This window comes from Grus americana, unplaced genomic scaffold, assembly GCF_028858705.1.
Source record: "Grus americana isolate bGruAme1 unplaced genomic scaffold, bGruAme1.mat scaffold_672, whole genome shotgun sequence".
Taxonomy (NCBI): Eukaryota; Metazoa; Chordata; class Aves; order Gruiformes; family Gruidae; genus Grus; species Grus americana.
Window position 1 is genome coordinate 16,146 of NW_026561892.1, and position 19,186 is coordinate 35,331.

Here is a 19,186-nt window from a genome sequence, read left to right on the forward strand (position 1 = left end):
TACCGGAGTGATGGCGGCGGCAGGGGGGGGGCCCCCCCGGTCCTTGGGGTTTTTGGGGTGCTGGGTCTTCGGGGGGAGCGTGGCAGTGGGGGGGGGCACCCGGCGTCTCAGGACCCACCGCAGCTCCGACAACCTATTGGGAGGGGGGGGAGAAGGGAATGAAGGGAACCCCCCCAAAACCCCCCTCATTGCCCCCCCAAATCCCCCCTATGTTTTGGGGGGGCTCCCCCCCACTTATGTCAGTGGGTGCCACCGGAGTGAAGCGGGGGGGTCCCGGCGGGGGGGGGGGGCAGCTCGCTGGCAACAGGGGGTGAGGAAGGCAGGGGGGGTCCGGCATGGCCCCCCGCTCCGGCAAGGTGGGGGGCAGGCGGCTGGGGGGGGGACCCCAAAAACAGCCACGGGAGGGGGTCCAGCCCCCCATGTTCTATACCCCCCCCCATACCCTAGGAAAGTCCCCTATATCCCATAGGGGATCCCCAAACCCCATAGGGGAACCCCTATACTCATAAGGAACCCCATAGAGTACCCCCAAACCCTATAGGGACCTCTCACACCCCATAGGGGACCCCATATCCCCTAGGGGAACCCCCAAACCCCATAGGGGAACCTATATCCCATACCTCTAGATTCCATAGGGGACCCCTATACCCCATAGGGACCCCCCATATTCACTAGGGAACCCCCTAACCCATAGGAGAACCCCTGTACCCCACAGACAATCCCCATATCCCACAGGGGAACCCCCAAACCCCATAGGGGAGCCCATACCCCCTACATTCCATAGGGGACCCCCCAGTATCCCATAGGGGAACCCCCAAACCCAAGAGGGGAGCCCATACCCCCCACATTCCATAGGGGACCCCCCCATATCCCAGAGGAGACCCCATATACCCTATAGGGCACCCCACGGAGAACCCCCACACCCCATAGGGGATCCTCTCCACAGACCCCCCCCATCCCCTTCAGCCCCCCAATTCCCACCCGAGCTCCCCCAGCCCCCCATAAACCTATAGCCCCCCAATACCTTTCCGGCACCGCCGGGCGAGGGGCCCCAAATTCCAACAGCTGGAGCTGGGGGGGGGGGGTGCGTGTTACATTTGGGGGGGTCCCATAACCCCCCCAAAACCGAGGCACCGCCAGATACCGGGGACCCCCCCCCAAAGCCCCCCGGGCTGCAGCTGCGAGAGGGGAAACTGAGGCAGGATGGGGGGGCCAGCCCGCCCCCCCCCCCTTTTTCCAGCAGCGGCTGCCAGGATCCCCCCCAGCCCCTCCCCCACCCGCCTGGAAAAGCCATCAGGGACCGGGGGCCCCCGGTGGGGGCGGGCGGACACGAGTGGGGGTCCAACCCACACCCCCCCCTTGGGGGGGGGGGGCAGGAAGCCTGGGTCCCCGAAAAAATTTGGGGGGGGGGTTGTCCCGGATGCCTGGGTCCACTCGAGTTTTTTTTGGGGGGGGGGTGTCCCCTGGGTCCCCTAAAGAATCGGAGGGGGACACACACGGACACACGCGTGGGTCCACTCGAGGTTTTTGGGGTTTTTTTTTGGGGGGGGGGTTGGGGGGGGGTGTTGCCCCGGACTCACCCGGTCTCTGTCGCCCCCAGAGCCAGGAGGGTCCCCAAGATGCAAAGGGCGGCCGGGGGGGGGGGTGTCCCGGTATTGGGGGGGCGGGGGGGGTCCCCCCGGTATGGAGGAGGGGGGGGGGTCCCGTTATGGGGATTTTGCGGGGGGGGGGGGGTCTCACGGCAGAGCCCGGGGCTGACGGCGGGTCCCGTTGCTCTCCGGAGGGTCCCGGTGCTCCCCCGGGACCGCCCCCCATCCCCGCAGCCAATGAGCGGGGCCGGGGGGCGGGACACCCCCCCAGACCCCCCCCCACCCGCGCAGGTGGTCCCGGAGCGGCACCGGGTCGCGTGAGTGTGGGGGTGTCCGGTATTTTGGGGGGGTTTCCCCCGTGGGGGTGTTTAGGGCTGTGGTCGGTGCTGGGGGGTCCCGGGGGTACCGAAGGGTCCGCGGGGGGGGGGGTCCCCGTGGGAGCGTCCCCGTGGGAGCCCTTGAGGCCGGTCTTGGGGGGGTTCCGAGGGGTTCTGGGGGGGGTCCCGGGGGGGGGTCCCACGGCGGGGGGGGGTCCCCTAGACGGTGGTGTAGACGAAGACGATGACGAGGAGTTTGAGGACGATGCCCAGGACCCCTGGCACGTCCAGGACCCGTCCTGCCGCCCCCCCGGGATCCCCCCCCCCCCGCCCCATCTGCACGTGCAGGTTCAGATCCACCTGCCGGGAGGGGGGGGGGGCACCCCAGGACCCCCCGAATCTCCCCCCGACTGCCCTCACCCCCCTCCAGACCCCCACTCAGACCTCGGGACCCCCCAGGACCCCCCGAACCCAGTTCCCGGGAGGCCTGGAACACCCCCCGGGACACCCCCGTGCCCCCCAGGGATCCCCATGGGGTCCCCCCGTACCCCCAAACCCCATCGGACCCCAGGGGGGCTGGGCTATAGGGCCAGGCTATAGGGAAGCTACAGGGGAGGCTGAGCTATAGGGCTGGGGGGGGCTATAGGGGGGCTGAGCTATAGGGTCAGGCCATAGGGGGACTGAGCTATAGGGCTTGGGGGGGCTATAGGGGGGCTGAGCTATAGGGCTGGGGGGGGCTGAGCTATAGGGCAGGGCTATATGGGGGGGCTGAGCTATAGGGCTGGGGGGGCTATAGGGGGCTGAGCTATAGGGCAGGGCTATATGGGGGGACCTGAGCTATAGGGGGCACAGGCCGCCGCTGGGGCAACCCCCCCAAAAAATACACAGGGCAGAAAGCAGAGGGGAAAGGGGGTGTGTGGAGGGGGAACCCCAAAACCCACAGCGCCGGGGGTCCCCTTCCACGGCTGGGCAAGCCTGCAAGCCCCAGTGTCAGTGGGGATGTTAAAGGACCACTCAGAAGGGTTTTTTTCTAGAAAAATCTTGTCCGTGGCTGGTATTTCTGTTGTGCTTTAAGGAGCAAATCTTCAGAGCTGCGTGCCGGGGCTGGGCATCCCAGGTGGGTCCCATGAGGATGAGGATGGGGCTGGGCATCCCAGGTGGGTCCCATGAGGATGAGAATGGGGCTGGGCAGCCCAGGTGGGTCCCATGAGGATGGGGCTGAGCAGCCCGGGTGGGTCCCATGAGGATGGGGCTGGGCAGCCCGGGTGGGTCCCATGAGGATGGGGCTGAGCAGCCCGGGTGGGTCCCATGAGGATGGTCCTGGTCCTGGTCCTGCTGTGCCAAGGGTTCTAGCTGGGGAGGGGGTTGCCTGTTCCTGCCTGTCCTTAGGAGGTGGCTGAGGAGAGAAATGATGGGGTTACCGCAGGCAGCTGCCCTCCGACAAGGAACAGCAGGTCCCTGTGGTAAGGAAGGCTGGGAGATGGGTGCCGCCGTCGGCCGCGCGTGTGAGCTGTCTGGGAAGCCTGGTGGGAGAGGAGTGTGGAGGCACCCGCCATCTGCTCCTGGGTAGGCAAGGGTTGGGCAGCCGGCACTGTGGAGGAGCAAGGAGTGGAGGCAGAGAGAGGCCTTGGGGCGGTGAAGGTCTCCCGTGGGTGCCAGGAGGTGTGGGGACTCGTGTGTCCATCCCTGCCGTGCTTCTCCAGATCTCTGCCTGCCTCCATCCTATCCCGGCCTCCATCACCCTTTCGGGCTGTCCTGATCCACCAAGATTTTTGCTCTTCTGCCGCTGCTGCCTTCCGCTTTTACTTTATATGCTTCTCCCGTTCTGGTACGCAACCTGCTATTATTTAATTCTTCTTACGTTACTTCTGAAAAACGTATTTCTACGTCTTCAGTGCGTCCCTCTGCTCTGCACCCCATTGCTCTTCCAACGTTCTTCTGCCTGCGGCTGTCTGCTGGGTTCCATCTCTGGACATTTAAGACTTTACCTGTATGGATAGAACTGTTTGGGAGGACAGAGAGAGACGTAGGGAACCATTACGTGTCAAGGCGAGCCCGCAGCCCCAGTGCGAGTGGGGCTGTGCGAGGGCCACCAAGGGAGGTTTGAGGCCAGGCACGCGTTTTGGGTCTGGCACCTTTGGCCTGGGAGCAGGGGCTCGACGTTTGGAGTTTTGAGGGTGAATGGTGATTTTGGCCGAGGGTAGAGTGACGTAAGGTGCTATGTCGAGGCCTTGCTCGTCTTGGCGAGCCCGCAGCCCCAATGTGAGTGGTGCTGTGCGAGGGCCACCAAGGGAGGTTTGAGGCCAGGCACGCGTTTTGGGTCTGGCACCTTTGGCCTGGGAGCAGGGGCTCGACGTTTGGAGTTTGGAGGGTGAATGCTGATTTTGGCCGAGGGTAGAGTGACGTAAGGTGCTATGTCGAGGCCTTGCTCGGCTCGGCGAGCCCGCAGCCCCAGTGTGAATGGGGCTGTGCGAGGGCCACCAAGGGAGGTTTGAGGCCAGGCACGCGTTTTGGGTCTGGCACCTTTGGCCTGGGAGCAGGGGCTCGACGTTTGGAGTTTTGAGGGTGAATGCTGATTTTGGCCGAGGGTAGAGTGACGTAAGGTGCTATGTCGAGGCCTTGCTCGTCTCGGCGAGCCCGCAGCCCCAGTGTGAGTGGTGCTGTGCGAGGGCCACCAAGGGAGGTTTGAGGCCAGGCACGCGTTTTGGGTCTGGCACCTTTGGCCTGGGAGCAGGGGCTCGACGTTTGGAGTTTTGAGGGTGAATGGTGATTTTGGCCGAGGGTAGAGTGACGTAAGGTGCTATGTCGAGGCCTTGCTCGTCTCGGCGAGCCCGCAGCCCCAGTGTGAGTGGTGCTGTGCGAGGGCCACCAAGGGAGGTTTGAGGCCAGGCACGCGTTTTGGGTCTGGCACCTTTGGCCTGGGAGCAGGGGCTCGACGTTTGGAGTTTTGAGGGTGAATGCTGATTTTGGCCGAGGGTAGAGTGACGTAAGGTGCTATGTCGAGGCCTTGCTCGGCTCGGCGAGCCCGCAGCCCCAATGTGAATGGGGCTGTGCGAGGGCCACCAAGGGAGGTTTGAGGCCAGGCACGCGTTTTGGGTCTGGCACCTTTGGCCTGGGAGCAGGGGCTCGACGTTTGGAGTTTTGAGGGTGAATGCTGATTTTGGCCGAGGGTAGAGTGACGTAAGGTGCTATGTCGAGGCCTTGCTCGGCTCGGCGAGCCCGCAGCCCCAGTGTGAATGGTGCTGTGCGAGGGCCACCAAGGGAGGTTTGAGGCCAGGCACGCGTTTTGGGTCTGGCACCTTTGGCCTGGGAGCAGGGGCTCGACGTTTGGAGTTTTGAGGGTGAATGCTGATTTTGGCCGAGGGTAGAGTGACGTAAGGTGCTATGTCGAGGCCTTGCTCGGCTCGGCGAGCCCGCAGCCCCAGTGTGAATGGTGCTGTGCGAGGGCCACCAAGGGAGGTTTGAGGCCAGGCACGCGTTTTGGGTCTGGCACCTTTGGCCTGGGAGCAGGGGCTCGACGTTTGGAGTTTTGAGGGTGAATGGTGATTTTGGCCGAGGGTAGAGTGACGTAAGGTGCTATGTCGAGGCCTTGCTCGTCTCGGCGAGCCCGCAGCCCCAGTGTGAATGGGGCTGTGCGAGGGCCACCAAGGGAGGTTTGAGGCCAGGCACGCGTTTTGGGTCTGGCACCTTTGGCCTGGGAGCAGGGGCTCGACGTTTGGAGTTTTGAGGGTGAATGCTGATTTTGGCCGAGGGTAGAGTGACGTAAGGTGCTATGTCGAGGCCTTGCTCGTCTGGGCGAGCCCGCAGCCCCAATGTGAATGGGGCTGTGCGAGGGCCACCAAGGGAGGTTTGAGGCCAGGCACGCGTTTTGGGTCTGGCACCTTTGGCCTGGGAGCAGGGGCTCGACGTTTGGAGTTTTGAGGGTGAATGGTGATTTTGGCCGAGGGTAGAGTGACGTAAGGTGCTATGTCGAGGCCTTGCTCGTCTCGGCGAGCCCGCAGCCCCAGTGTGAGTGGTGCTGTGCGAGGGCCACCAAGGGAGGTTTGAGGCCAGGCACGCGTTTTGGGTCTGGCACCTTTGGCCTGGGAGCAGGGGCTCGACGTTTGGAGTTTTGAGGGTGAATGGTGATTTTGGCCGAGGGTAGAGTGACGTAAGGTGCTATGTCGAGGCCTTGCTCGGCTCGGCGAGCCCGCAGCCCCAATGTGAGTGGTGCTGTGCGAGGGCCACCAAGGGAGGTTTGAGGCCAGGCACGCGTTTTGGGTCTGGCACCTTTGGCCTGGGAGCAGGGGCTCGACGTTTGGAGTTTTGAGGGTGAATGGTGATTTTGGCCGAGGGTAGAGTGACGTAAGGTGCTATGTCGAGGCCTTGCTCGTCTCGGCGAGCCCGCAGCCCCAGTGTGAGTGGTGCTGTGCGAGGGCCACCAAGGGAGGTTTGAGGCCAGGCACGCGTTTTGGGTCTGGCACCTTTGGCCTGGGAGCAGGGGCTCGACGTTTGGAGTTTTGAGGGTGAATGGTGATTTTGGCCGAGGGTAGAGTGACGTAAGGTGCTATGTCGAGGCCTTGCTCGTCTCGGCGAGCCCGCAGCCCCAGTGTGAGTGGTGCTGTGCGAGGGCCACCAAGGGAGGTTTGAGGCCAGGCACGCGTTTTGGGTCTGGCACCTTTGGCCTGGGAGCAGGGGCTCGACGTTTGGAGTTTTGAGGGTGAATGGTGATTTTGGCCGAGGGTAGAGTGACGTAAGGTGCTATGTCGAGGCCTTGCTCGTCTCGGCGAGCCCGCAGCCCCAGTGTGAGTGGGGCTGTGCGAGGGCCACCAAGGGAGGTTTGAGGCCAGGCACGCGTTTTGGGTCTGGCACCTTTGGCCTGGGAGCAGGGGCTCGACGTTTGGAGTTTTGAGGGTGAGTGCTGATTTTGGCCGAGGGTAGAGTGACGTAAGGTGCTATGTCGAGGCCTTGCTCGTCTCGGCGAGCCCGCAGCCCCAGTGTGAGTGGGGCTGTGCGAGGGCCAGCAAGGGAGGTTTGAGGCCAGGCACGCGTTTTGGGTCTGGCACCTTTGGCCTGGGAGCAGGGGCTCGACGTTTGGAGTTTTGAGGGTGAATGGTGATTTTGGCCGAGGGTAGAGTGACGTAAGGTGCTATGTCGAGGCCTTGCTCGTCTCGGCGAGCCCGCAGCCCCAGTGTGAGTGGGGCTGTGCGAGGGCCACCAAGGGAGGTTTGAGGCCAGGCACGCGTTTTGGGTCTGGCACCTTTGGCCTGGGAGCAGGGGCTCGACGTTTGGAGTTTTGAGGGTGAATGGTGATTTTGGCCGAGGGTAGAGTGACGTAAGGTGCTATGTCGAGGCCTTGCTCGTCTCGGCGAGCCCGCAGCCCCAGTGTGAGTGGTGCTGTGCGAGGGCCACCAAGGGAGGTTTGAGGCCAGGCACGCGTTTTGGGTCTGGCACCTTTGGCCTGGGAGCAGGGGCTCGACGTTTGGAGTTTTGAGGGTGAATGCTGATTTTGGCCGAGGGTAGAGTGACGTAAGGTGCTATGTCGAGGCCTTGCTCGGCTCGGCGAGCCCGCAGCCCCAGTGTGAGTGGTGCTGTGCGAGGGCCACCAAGGGAGGTTTGAGGCCAGGCACGCGTTTTGGGTCTGGCACCTTTGGCCTGGGAGCAGGGGCTCGACGTTTGGAGTTTTGAGGGTGAATGCTGATTTTGGCCGAGGGTAGAGTGACGTAAGGTGCTATGTCGAGGCCTTGCTCGGCTCGGCGAGCCCGCAGCCCCAGTGTGAATGGTGCTGTGCGAGGGCCACCAAGGGAGGTTTGAGGCCAGGCACGCGTTTTGGGTCTGGCACCTTTGGCCTGGGAGCAGGGGCTCGACGTTTGGAGTTTTGAGGGTGAATGGTGATTTTGGCCGAGGGTAGAGTGACGTAAGGTGCTATGTCGAGGCCTTGCTCGTCTCGGCGAGCCCGCAGCCCCAGTGTGAATGGGGCTGTGCGAGGGCCACCAAGGGAGGTTTGAGGCCAGGCACGCGTTTTGGGTCTGGCACCTTTGGCCTGGGAGCAGGGGCTCGACGTTTGGAGTTTTGAGGGTGAATGGTGATTTTGGCCGAGGGTAGAGTGACGTAAGGTGCTATGTCGAGGCCTTGCTCGTCTCGGCGAGCCCGCAGCCCCAGTGTGAGTGGTGCTGTGCGAGGGCCAGCAAGGGAGGTTTGAGGCCAGGCACGCGTTTTGGGTCTGGCACCTTTGGCCTGGGAGCAGGGGCTCGACGTTTGGAGTTTTGAGGGTGAATGGTGATTTTGGCCGAGGGTAGAGTGACGTAAGGTGCTATGTCGAGGCCTTGCTCGGCTCGGCGAGCCCGCAGCCCCAGTGTGAGTGGGGCTGTGCGAGGGCCACCAAGGGAGGTTTGAGGCCAGGCACGCGTTTTGGGTCTGGCACCTTTGGCCTGGGAGCAGGGGCTCGACGTTTGGAGTTTTGAGGGTGAGTGCTGATTTTGGCCGAGGGTAGAGTGACGTAAGGTGCTATGTCGAGGCCTTGCTCGTCTCGGCGAGCCCGCAGCCCCAGTGCGAGTGGGGCTGTGCGAGGGCCAGGAAGGGAGGTTTGGGGCCAGGCACGCGTTTTGGGTCTGGCACCTTTGGCCTGGGAGCAGGGGCTCGACGTTTGGAGTTTTGAGGGTGAATGGTGATTTTGGCCGAGGGTAGAGTGACGTAAGGTGCTATGTCGAGGCCTTGCTCGTCTCGGCGAGCCCGCAGCCCCAGTGTGAGTGCGGCTGTGCGAGGGCCACCAAGGGAGGTTTGAGGCCAGGCACGCGTTTTGGGTCTGGCACCTTTGGCCTGGGAGCAGGGGCTCGACGTTTGGAGTTTTGAGGGTGAATGGTGATTTTGGCCGAGGGTAGAGTGACGTAAGGTGCTATGTCGAGGCCTTGCTCGTCTCGGCGAGCCCGCAGCCCCAGTGTGAGTGGGGCTGTGCGAGGGCCACCAAGGGAGGTTTGAGGCCAGGCACGCGTTTTGGGTCTGGCACCTTTGGCCTGGGAGCAGGGGCTCGACGTTTGGAGTTTTGAGGGTGAGTGCTGATTTTGGCCGAGGGTAGAGTGACGTAAGGTGCTATGTCGAGGCCTTGCTCGGCTCGGCGAGCCCGCAGCCCCAGTGCGAGTGGTGCTGTGCGAGGGCCAGGAAGGGAGGTTTGGGGCCAGGCACGCGTTTTGGGTCTGGCACCTTTGGCCTGGGAGCAGGGGCTCGACGTTTGGAGTTTTGAGGGTGAGTGCTGATTTTGGCCGAGGGTAGAGTGACGTAAGGTGCTATGTCGAGGCCTTGCTCGGCTCGACGAGCCCGCAGCCCCAATGTGAATGGGGCTGTGCGAGGGCCACCAAGGGAGGTTTGAGGCCAGGCACGCGTTTTGGGTCTGGCACCTTTGGCCTGGGAGCAGGGGCTCGACGTTTGGAGTTTTGAGGGTGAATGGTGATTTTGGCCGAGGGTAGAGTGACATAAGGTGCTATGTCGAGGCCTTGCTCGTCTCGGCGAGCCCGCAGCCCCAGTGTGAATGGGGCTGTGCGAGGGCCAGCAAGGGAGGTTCGAGGCCAGGCACGCGTTTTGGGTCTGGCACCTTTGGCCTGGGAGCAGGGGCTCGACGTTTGGAGTTTTGAGGGTGAATGGTGATTTTGGCCGAGGGTAGAGTGACGTAAGGTGCTATGTCGAGGCCTTGCTCGTCTCGGCGAGCCCGCAGCCCCAGTGTGAGTGGTGCTGTGCGCGGGCCAGCAAGGGAGGTTTGAGGCCAGGCACGCGTTTTGGGGCTGGCACCTTTGGCCTGGGAGCAGGGGCTCGACGTTTGGAGTTTTGAGGGTGAATGCTGCTTTTGGCCGAGGGTAGAGTGACGTAAGGTGCTATGTCGAGGCCTTGCTCGTCTCGGCGAGCCCGCAGCCCCAGTGTGAGTGGGGCTGTGCGAGGGCCACCAAGGGAGGTTTGAGGCCAGGCACGCGTTTTGGGTCTGGCACCTTTGGCCTGGGAGCAGGGGCTCGACGTTTGGAGTTTGGAGCGTGAGGGCTGATTTTGGCCGAGGGTAGAGTGACGTAAGGTGCTACGTTGAGCCCTTGCTCGGCTCGGCGAGCCCGCAGCCCCGGTGTGAGTGGGCCTGTGCGAGGGCCACCAAGGGAGGTTTGAGGGCAGGCACGCGTTTTGGGTCTGGCACCTTTGGCCTGGGAGCAGGGGCTCGACGTTTGGAGTTTGGAGGGTGAGGGCTGATTTTGGCCGAGAGTGACGTAAGGCGCTATGTCGAGCCCTTGCTCGGCTCGGCGAGCCCGCAGCCCCAGTGTGAGTGGGGCTGTGCGAGGGCCAGCAAGGGAGGTTTGAGGCCAGGCACGCGTTTTGGGGCTGGCACCTTTGGCCTGGGAGCAGGGGCTCGACGTTTGGAGTTTGGAGGGTGAGGGCTGATTTTGGCCGAGAGTGACGTAAGGCGCTATGTTGAGCCCTTGCTCGGCTGGGCGAGCCCGCAGCCCCGGTGTGAGTGGGGCTGTGCGAGGGCCAGCAAGGGAGGTTCGAGGGCAGGCACGCGTTTTGGGTCTGGCACCTTTGGCCTGGGAGCAGGGGCTCGACGTTTGCAGTTTGGAGCGTGAGGGCTGATTTTGGCCGAGAGTGACGTAAGGCGCTACGTTGAGCCCTTGCTCGGCTGGGCGAGCCCGCAGCCCCAGTGCGAGTGGGGCTGTGCGGGGGCCAGCAAGGGAGGTTCGAGGGCAGGCACGCGTTTTGGGGCTGGCACCTTTGGCCTGGGAGCAGGGGCTCGACGTTTGCAGTTTGGAGCGTGAGGGCTGATTTTGGCCGAGAGTGACGTAAGGCGCTACGTTGAGCCCTTGCTCGGCTGGGCGAGCCCGCAGCCCCAGTGCGAGTGGGGCTGTGCGGGGGCCACCAAGGGAGGTTTGAGGGCAGGCACGCGTTTTGGGTCTGGCACCTTTGGCCTGGGAGCAGGGGCTCGACGTTTGGAGTTTTGAGGGTGAGTGCTGATTTTGGCCGAGGGTAGAGTGACGTAAGGTGCTATGTCGAGGCCTTGCTCGGCTCGGCGAGCCCGCAGCCCCAGTGCGAGTGGGGCTGTGCGAGGGCCAGGAAGGGAGGTTTGGGGCCAGGCACGCGTTTTGGGGCTGGCACCTTTGGCCTGGGAGCAGGGGCTCGACGTTTGCAGTTTGGAGCGTGAGGGCTGATTTTGGCCGAGAGTGACTTAAGGCCCTACGTTGAGCCCTTGCTCGGCTGGGCGAGCCCGTAGCCCCAGTGCGAGTGGGGCTGTGCGAGGGCCAGCAAGGGAGGTTCGAGGGCAGGCACGCGTTTTGGGGCTGGCACCTTTGGCCTGGGAGCAGGGGCTCGACGTTTGGAGTTTTGAGGGTGAATGCTGATTTTGGCCGAGGGTAGAGTGACGTAAGGTGCTATGTCGAGGCCTTGCTCGTCTCGGCGAGCCCGCAGCCCCAGTGTGAGTGGGGCTGTGCGGGGGCCAGCAAGGGAGGTTCGAGGGCAGGCACGCGTTTTGGGTCTGGCACCTTTGGCCTGGGAGCAGGGGCTCGACGTTTGGAGTTTTGAGGGTGAGTGCTGATTTTGGCCGAGGGTAGAGTGACGTAAGGTGCTATGTCGAGGCCTTGCTCGTCTTGGCGAGCCCGCAGCCCCAGTGTGAATGGGGCTGTGCGAGGGCCAGCAAGGGAGGTTTGAGGCCAGGCACGCGTTTTGGGTCTGGCACCTTTGGCCTGGGAGCAGGGGCTCGACGTTTGGAGTTTTGAGGGTGAGTGCTGATTTTGGCCGAGGGTAGAGTGACGTAAGGTGCTATGTCGAGGCCTTGCTCGGCTCGGCGAGCCCGCAGCCCCAGTGCGAGTGGGGCTGTGCGAGGGCCAGGAAGGGAGGTTTGAGGCCAGGCACGCGTTTTGGGTCTGGCACCTTTGGCCTGGGAGCAGGGGCTCGACGTTTGGAGTTTTGAGGGTGAATGGTGATTTTGGCCGAGGGTAGAGTGACGTAAGGTGCTATGTCGAGGCCTTGCTCGGCTGGGCGAGCCCGCAGCCCCAGTGCGAGTGGGGCTGTGCGAGGGCCACCAAGGGAGGTTTGAGGCCAGGCACGCGTTTTGGGTCTGGCACCTTTGGCCTGGGAGCAGGGGCTCGACGTTTGGAGTTTTGAGGGTGGGTGCTGATTTTGGCCGAGGGTAGAGTGACGTAAGGTGCTATGTCGAGGCCTTGCTCGTCTCGGCGAGCCCGCAGCCCCAGTGCGAGTGGGGCTGTGCGAGGGCCAGGAAGGGAGGTTTGAGGCCAGGCACGCGTTTTGGGTCTGGCACCTTTGGCCTGGGAGCAGGGGCTCGACGTTTGGAGTTTTGAGGGTGAATGCTGATTTTGGCCGAGGGTAGAGTGACGTAAGGTGCTATGTCGAGGCCCTGCTCGTCTCGGCGAGCCCGCAGCCCCAATGTGAGTGGTGCTGTGCGAGGGCCACCAAGGGAGGTTTGAGGCCAGGCACGCGTTTTGGGTCTGGCACCTTTGGCCTGGGAGCAGGGGCTCGACGTTTGGAGTTTTGAGGGTGAGTGCTGATTTTGGCCGAGGGTAGAGTGACGTAAGGTGCTATGTCGAGGCCTTGCTCGGCTCGACGAGCCCGCAGCCCCAGTGTGAATGGGGCTGTGCGAGGGCCACCAAGGGAGGTTTGAGGCCAGGCACGCGTTTTGGGTCTGGCACCTTTGGCCTGGGAGCAGGGGCTCGACGTTTGGAGTTTTGAGGGTGAGTGCTGATTTTGGCCGAGGGTAGAGTGACGTAAGGTGCTATGTCGAGGCCTTGCTCGGCTCGACGAGCCCGCAGCCCCAATGTGAATGGGGCTGTGCGAGGGCCACCAAGGGAGGTTTGAGGCCAGGCACGCGTTTTGGGTCTGGCACCTTTGGCCTGGGAGCAGGGGCTCGACGTTTGGAGTTTTGAGGGTGAATGGTGATTTTGGCCGAGGGTAGAGTGACATAAGGTGCTATGTCGAGGCCTTGCTCGTCTCGGCGAGCCCGCAGCCCCAGTGTGAATGGGGCTGTGCGAGGGCCAGCAAGGGAGGTTCGAGGCCAGGCACGCGTTTTGGGTCTGGCACCTTTGGCCTGGGAGCAGGGGCTCGACGTTTGGAGTTTTGAGGGTGAATGCTGATTTTGGCCGAGGGTAGAGTGACGTAAGGTGCTATGTCGAGGCCTTGCTCGGCTCGGCGAGCCCGCAGCCCCAGTGCGAGTGGCGCTGTGCGAGGGCCAGGAAGGGAGGTTTGAGGCCAGGCACGCGTTTTGGGTCTGGCACCTTTGGCCTGGGAGCAGGGGCTCGACGTTTGGAGTTTTGAGGGTGAATGCTGATTTTGGCCGAGGGTAGAGTGACGTAAGGTGCTATGTCGAGGCCTTGCTCGTCTCGGCGAGCCCGCAGCCCCAGTGTGAGTGGGGCTGTGCGAGGGCCACCAAGGGAGGTTTGAGGCCAGGCACGCGTTTTGGGTCTGGCACCTTTGGCCTGGGAGCAGGGGCTCGACGTTTGGAGTTTTGAGGGTGAGTGCTGATTTTGGCCGAGGGTAGAGTGACGTAAGGTGCTATGTCGAGGCCTTGCTCGTCTCGGCGAGCCCGCAGCCCCAGTGCGACTGGGGCTGTGCGAGGGCCACCAAGGGAGGTTTGAGGCCAGGCACGCGTTTTGGGTCTGGCACCTTTGGCCTGGGAGCAGGGGCTCGACGTTTGGAGTTTTGAGGGTGAATGGTGATTTTGGCCGAGGGTAGAGTGACGTAAGGTGCTATGTCGAGGCCTTGCTCGGCTCGGTGAGCCCGCAGCCCCAGTGTGAGTGGGGCTGTGCGAGGGCCACCAAGGGAGGTTTGAGGCCAGGCACGCGTTTTGGGTCTGGCACCTTTGGCCTGGGAGCAGGGGCTCGACGTTTGCAGTTTTGAGGGTGAATGCTGATTTTGGCCGAGGGTAGAGTGACGTAAGGTGCTATGTCGAGGCCCTGCTCGTCTCGGCGAGCCCGCAGCCCCAATGTGAGTGGTGCTGTGCGAGGGCCACCAAGGGAGGTTTGAGGCCAGGCACACGTTTTGGGTCTGGCACCTTTGGCCTGGGAGCAGGGGCTCGACGTTTGGAGTTTTGAGGGTGAGTGCTGATTTTGGCCGAGGGTAGAGTGACGTAAGGTGCTATGTCGAGGCCTTGCTCGGCTCGACGAGCCCGCAGCCCCAGTGTGAATGGGGCTGTGCGAGGGCCAGCAAGGGAGGTTTGAGGCCAGGCACGCGTTTTGGGTCTGGCACCTTTGGCCTGGGAGCAGGGGCTCGACGTTTGGAGTTTTGAGGGTGAATGGTGATTTTGGCCGAGGGTAGAGTGACGTAAGGTGCTATGTCGAGGCCTTGCTCGTCTCGGCGAGCCCGCAGCCCCAGTGTGAGTGGGGCTGTGCGAGGGCCACCAAGGGAGGTTTGAGGCCAGGCACGCGTTTTGGGTCTGGCACCTTTGGCCTGGGAGCAGGGGCTCGACGTTTGGAGTTTTGAGGGTGAGTGCTGATTTTGGCCGAGGGTAGAGTGACGTAAGGCGCTACGTTGAGCCCTTGCTCGGCTGGGCGAGCCCGCAGCCCCAGTGCGAGTGGGGCTGTGCGAGGGCCAGCAAGGGAGGTTCGAGGGCAGGCACGCGTTTTGGGGCTGGCACCTTTGGCCTGGGAGCAGGGGCTCGACGTTTGCAGTTTGGAGCGTGAGGGCTGATTTTGGCCGAGAGTGACGTAAGGCGCTACATTGAGCCCTTGCTCGGCTGGGCGAGCCCGCAGCCCCAGTGCGAGTGAGGCTGTGCGAGGGCCAGCAAGGGAGGTTCGAGGGCAGGCACGCGTTTTGGGTCTGGCACCTTTGGCCTGGGAGCAGGGGCTCGACGTTTGCAGTTTGGAGCGTGAGGGCTGATTTTGGCCGAGAGTGACGTAAGGCGCTACGTTGAGCCCTTGCTCGGCTGGGCGAGCCCGCAGCCCCAGTGCGAGTGGGGCTGTGCGGGGGCCAGCAAGGGAGGTTCGAGGGCAGGCACGCGTTTTGGGGCTGGCACCTTTGGCCTGGGAGCAGGGGCTCGACGTTTGCAGTTTGGAGCGTGAGGGCTGATTTTGGCCGAGAGTGACGTAAGGCGCTACGTTGAGCCCTTGCTCGGCTGGGCGAGCCCGCAGCCCCAGTGCGAGTGGGGCTGTGCGAGGGCCAGCAAGGGAGGTTCGAGGGCAGGCACGCCTTTTGGGGCTGGCACCTTTGGCCTGGGAGCAGGGGCTCGACGTTTGCAGTTTGGAGCGTGAGGGCTGATTTTGGCCGAGAGTGAGGTAAGGCGCTACGTTGAGCCCTTGCTTGGCTGGGCGAGCCCGCAGCCCCAGTGCGAGTGGGGCTGTGCGGGGGCCAGCAAGGGAGGTTCGAGGGCAGGCACGCGTTTTGGGGCTGGCACCTTTGGCCTGGGAGCAGGGGCTCGACGTTTGCAGTTTGGAGCGTGAGGGCTGATTTTGGCCGAGAGTGACGTAAGGCGCTACGTTGAGCCCTTGCTCGGCTGGGCGAGCCCGCAGCCCCAGTGCGAGTGGGGCTGTGCGGGGGCCAGCAAGGGAGGTTCGAGGGCAGGCACGCGTTTTGGGGCTGGCACCTTTGGCCTGGGAGCAGGGGCTCGACGTTTGGAGTTTTGAGGGTGAGTGCTGATTTTGGCCGAGGGTAGAGTGACGTAAGGTGCTATGTCGAGGCCTTGCTCGGCTCGGCGAGCCCGCAGCCCCAGTGCGAGTGGCGCTGTGCGAGGGCCACCAAGGGAGGTTTGAGGCCAGGCACGCGTTTTGGGTCTGGCACCTTTGGCCTGGGAGCAGGGGCTCGACGTTTGGAGTTTTGAGGGTGAATGCTGATTTTGGCCGAGGGTAGAGTGACGTAAGGTGCTATGTCGAGGCCTTGCTCGTCTCGGCGAGCCCGCAGCCCCAGTGTGAGTGGGGCTGTGCGAGGGCCACCAAGGGAGGTTTGAGGCCAGGCACGCGTTTTGGGTCTGGCACCTTTGGCCTGGGAGCAGGGGCTCGACGTTTGGAGTTTTGAGGGTGAGTGCTGATTTTGGCCGAGGGTAGAGTGACGTAAGGTGCTATGTCGAGGCCTTGCTCGGCTGGGCGAGCCCGCAGCCCCAGTGCGAGTGGGGCTGTGCGAGGGCCAGGAAGGGAGGTTTGAGGCCAGGCACGCGTTTTGGGTCTGGCACCTTTGGCCTGGGAGCAGGGGCTCGACGTTTGGAGTTTTGAGGGTGAATGGTGATTTTGGCCGAGGGTAGAGTGACGTAAGGTGCTATGTCGAGGCCTTGCTCGGCTCGGTGAGCCCGCAGCCCCAGTGTGAGTGGTGCTGTGCGAGGGCCACCAAGGGAGGTTTGAGGCCAGGCACGCGTTTTGGGTCTGGCACCTTTGGCCTGGGAGCAGGGGCTCGACGTTTGGAGTTTTGAGGGTGAATGCTGATTTTGGCCGAGGGTAGAGTGACGTAAGGTGCTATGTCGAGGCCCTGCTCGTCTCGGCGAGCCCGCAGCCCCAATGTGAGTGGTGCTGTGCGAGGGCCACCAAGGGAGGTTTGAGGCCAGGCACACGTTTTGGGTCTGGCACCTTTGGCCTGGGAGCAGGGGCTCGACGTTTGGAGTTTTGAGGGTGAGTGCTGATTTTGGCCGAGGGTAGAGTGACGTAAGGTGCTATGTCGAGGCCTTGCTCGGCTCGACGAGCCCGCAGCCCCAGTGTGAATGGGGCTGTGCGAGGGCCACCAAGGGAGGTTTGAGGCCAGGCACGCGTTTTGGGTCTGGCACCTTTGGCCTGGGAGCAGGGGCTCGACGTTTGGAGTTTTGAGGGTGAATGGTGATTTTGGCCGAGGGTAGAGTGACATAAGGTGCTATGTCGAGGCCTTGCTCGTCTCGGCGAGCCCGCAGCCCCAGTGTGAGTGGGGCTGTGCGAGGGCCAGCAAGGGAGGTTTGAGGCCAGGCACGCGTTTTGGGTCTGGCACCTTTGGCCTGGGAGCAGGGGCTCGACGTTTGGAGTTTTGAGGGTGAATGGTGATTTTGGCCGAGGGTAGAGTGACGTAAGGTGCTATGTCGAGGCCTTGCTCGGCTCGGCGAGCCCGCAGCCCCAGTGCGAGTGGCGCTGTGCGAGGGCCACCAAGGGAGGTTTGAGGCCAGGCACGCGTTTTGGGTCTGGCACCTTTGGCCTGGGAGCAGGGGCTCGACGTTTGGAGTTTTGAGGGTGAATGCTGATTTTGGCCGAGGGTAGAGTGACGTAAGGTGCTATGTCGAGGCCTTGCTCGTCTCGGCGAGCCCGCAGCCCCAGTGTGAGTGGTGCTGTGCGAGGGCCACCAAGGGAGGTTTGAGGCCAGGCACGCGTTTTGGGTCTGGCACCTTTGGCCTGGGAGCAGGGGCTCGACGTTTGGAGTTTTGAGGGTGAGTGCTGATTTTGGCCGAGGGTAGAGTGACGTAAGGTGCTATGTCGAGGCCTTGCTCGTCTCGGCGAGCCCGCAGCCCCAGTGCGAGTGGGGCTGTGCGAGGGCCAGGAAGGGAGGTTTGAGGCCAGGCACGCGTTTTGGGTCTGGCACCTTTGGCCTGGGAGCAGGGGCTCGACGTTTGGAGTTTTGAGGGTGAATGGTGATTTTGGCCGAGGGTAGAGTGACGTAAGGTGCTATGTCGAGGCCTTGCTCGGCTCGGTGAGCCCGCAGCCCCAGTGTGAGTGGGGCTGTGCGAGGGCCACCAAGGGAGGTTTGAGGCCAGGCACGCGTTTTGGGTCTGGCACCTTTGGCCTGGGAGCAGGGGCTCGACGTTTGGAGTTTTGAGGGTGAATGCTGATTTTGGCCGAGGGTAGAGTGACGTAAGGTGCTATGTCGAGGCCCTGCTCGTCTCGGCGAGCCCGCAGCCCCAATGTGAGTGGTGCTGTGCGAGGGCCACCAAGGGAGGTTTGAGGCCAGGCACACGTTTTGGGTCTGGCACCTTTGGCCTGGGAGCAGGGGCTCGACGTTTGGAGTTTTGAGGGTGAGTGCTGATTTTGGCCGAGGGTAGAGTGACGTAAGGTGCTATGTCGAGGCCTTGCTCGTCTCGGCGAGCCCGCAGCCCCAGTGTGAATGGGGCTGTGCGAGGGCCAGCAAGGGAGGTTTGAGGCCAGGCACGCGTTTTGGGTCTGGCACCTTTGGCCTGGGAGCAGGGGCTCGACGTTTGGAGTTTTGAGGGTGAATGCTGATTTTGGCCGAGGGTAGAGTGACGTAAGGTGCTATGTCGAGGCCTTGCTCGTCTCGGCGAGCCCGCAGCCCCAGTGTGAGTGGGGCTGTGCGAGGGCCACCAAGGGAGGTTTGAGGCCAGGCACGCGTTTTGGGTCTGGCACCTTTGGCCTGGGAGCAGGGGCTCGACGTTTGGAGTTTTGAGGGTGAGTCCTGATTTTGGCCGAGGGTAGAGTGACGTAAGGCGCTACGTTGAGCCCTTGCTCGGCTGGGCGAGCCCGCAGCCCCAGTGCGAGTGGGGCTGTGCGAGGGCCAGCAAGGGAGGTTCGAGGGCAGGCACGCGTTTTGGGGCTGGCACCTTTGGCCTGGGAGCAGGGGCTCGACGTTTGCAGTTTGGAGCGTGAGGGCTGATTTTGGCCGAGAGTGACGTAAGGCGCTACATTGAGCCCTTGCTCGGCTGGGCGAGCCCGCAGCCCCAGTGCGAGTGAGGCTGTGCAAGGGCCAGCAAGGGAGGTGCGAGGGCCAGCAAGGGAGGTTCGAGGGCAGGCACGCGTTTTGGGTCTGGCACCTTTGGCCTGGGAGCAGGGGCTCGACGTTTGCAGTTTGGAGCGTGAGGGCTGATTTTGGCCGAGAGTGACGTAAGGCGCTACGTTGAGCCCTTGCTCGGCTGGGCGAGCCCGCAGCCCCAGTGCGAGTGGGGCTGTGCGGGGGCCAGCAAGGGAGGTTCGAGGGCAGGCACGCCTTTTGGGTCTGGCACCTTTGGCCTGGGAGCAGGGGCTCGACGTTTGCAGTTTGGAGCGTGAGGGCTGATTTTGGCCGAGAGTGACGTAAGGCGCTACGTTGAGCCCTTGCTCGGCTGGGCGAGCCCGCAGCCCCAGTGCGAGTGGGGCTGTGCGAGGGCCAGCAAGGGAGGTTCGAGGGCAGGCACGCCTTTTGGGGCTGGCACCTTTGGCCTGGGAGCAGGGGCTCGACGTTTGCAGTTTGGAGCGTGAGGGCTGATTTTGGCCGAGAGTGAGGTAAGGCGCTACGTTGAGCCCTTGCTTGGCTGGGCGAGCCCGCAGCCCCAGTGCAAGTGGGGCTGTGCGAGGGCCAGCAAGGGAGGTTCGAGGGCAGGCACGCGTTTTGGGGCTGGCACCTTTGGCCTGGGAGCAGGGGCTCGACGTTTGCAGTTTGGAGCGTGAGGGCTGATTTTGGCCG

General features: G+C 63.3%; 1 long non-coding RNA gene across 1 annotated transcript; it reads right to left on the minus strand.

Moving 5' to 3' along the window:
- Positions 1 to 283: 283 nt before the first annotated feature.
- LOC129200913 (uncharacterized) lies at positions 284 to 1,637 on the minus strand. Its single transcript, XR_008575164.1, has 3 exons — positions 1,581 to 1,637; positions 1,025 to 1,071; positions 284 to 371 (listed from the first exon to the last, which is right to left on the minus strand). It is a non-coding gene; the product is annotated as an uncharacterized LOC129200913 (long non-coding RNA).
- Positions 1,638 to 19,186: the final 17,549 nt, after the last annotated feature.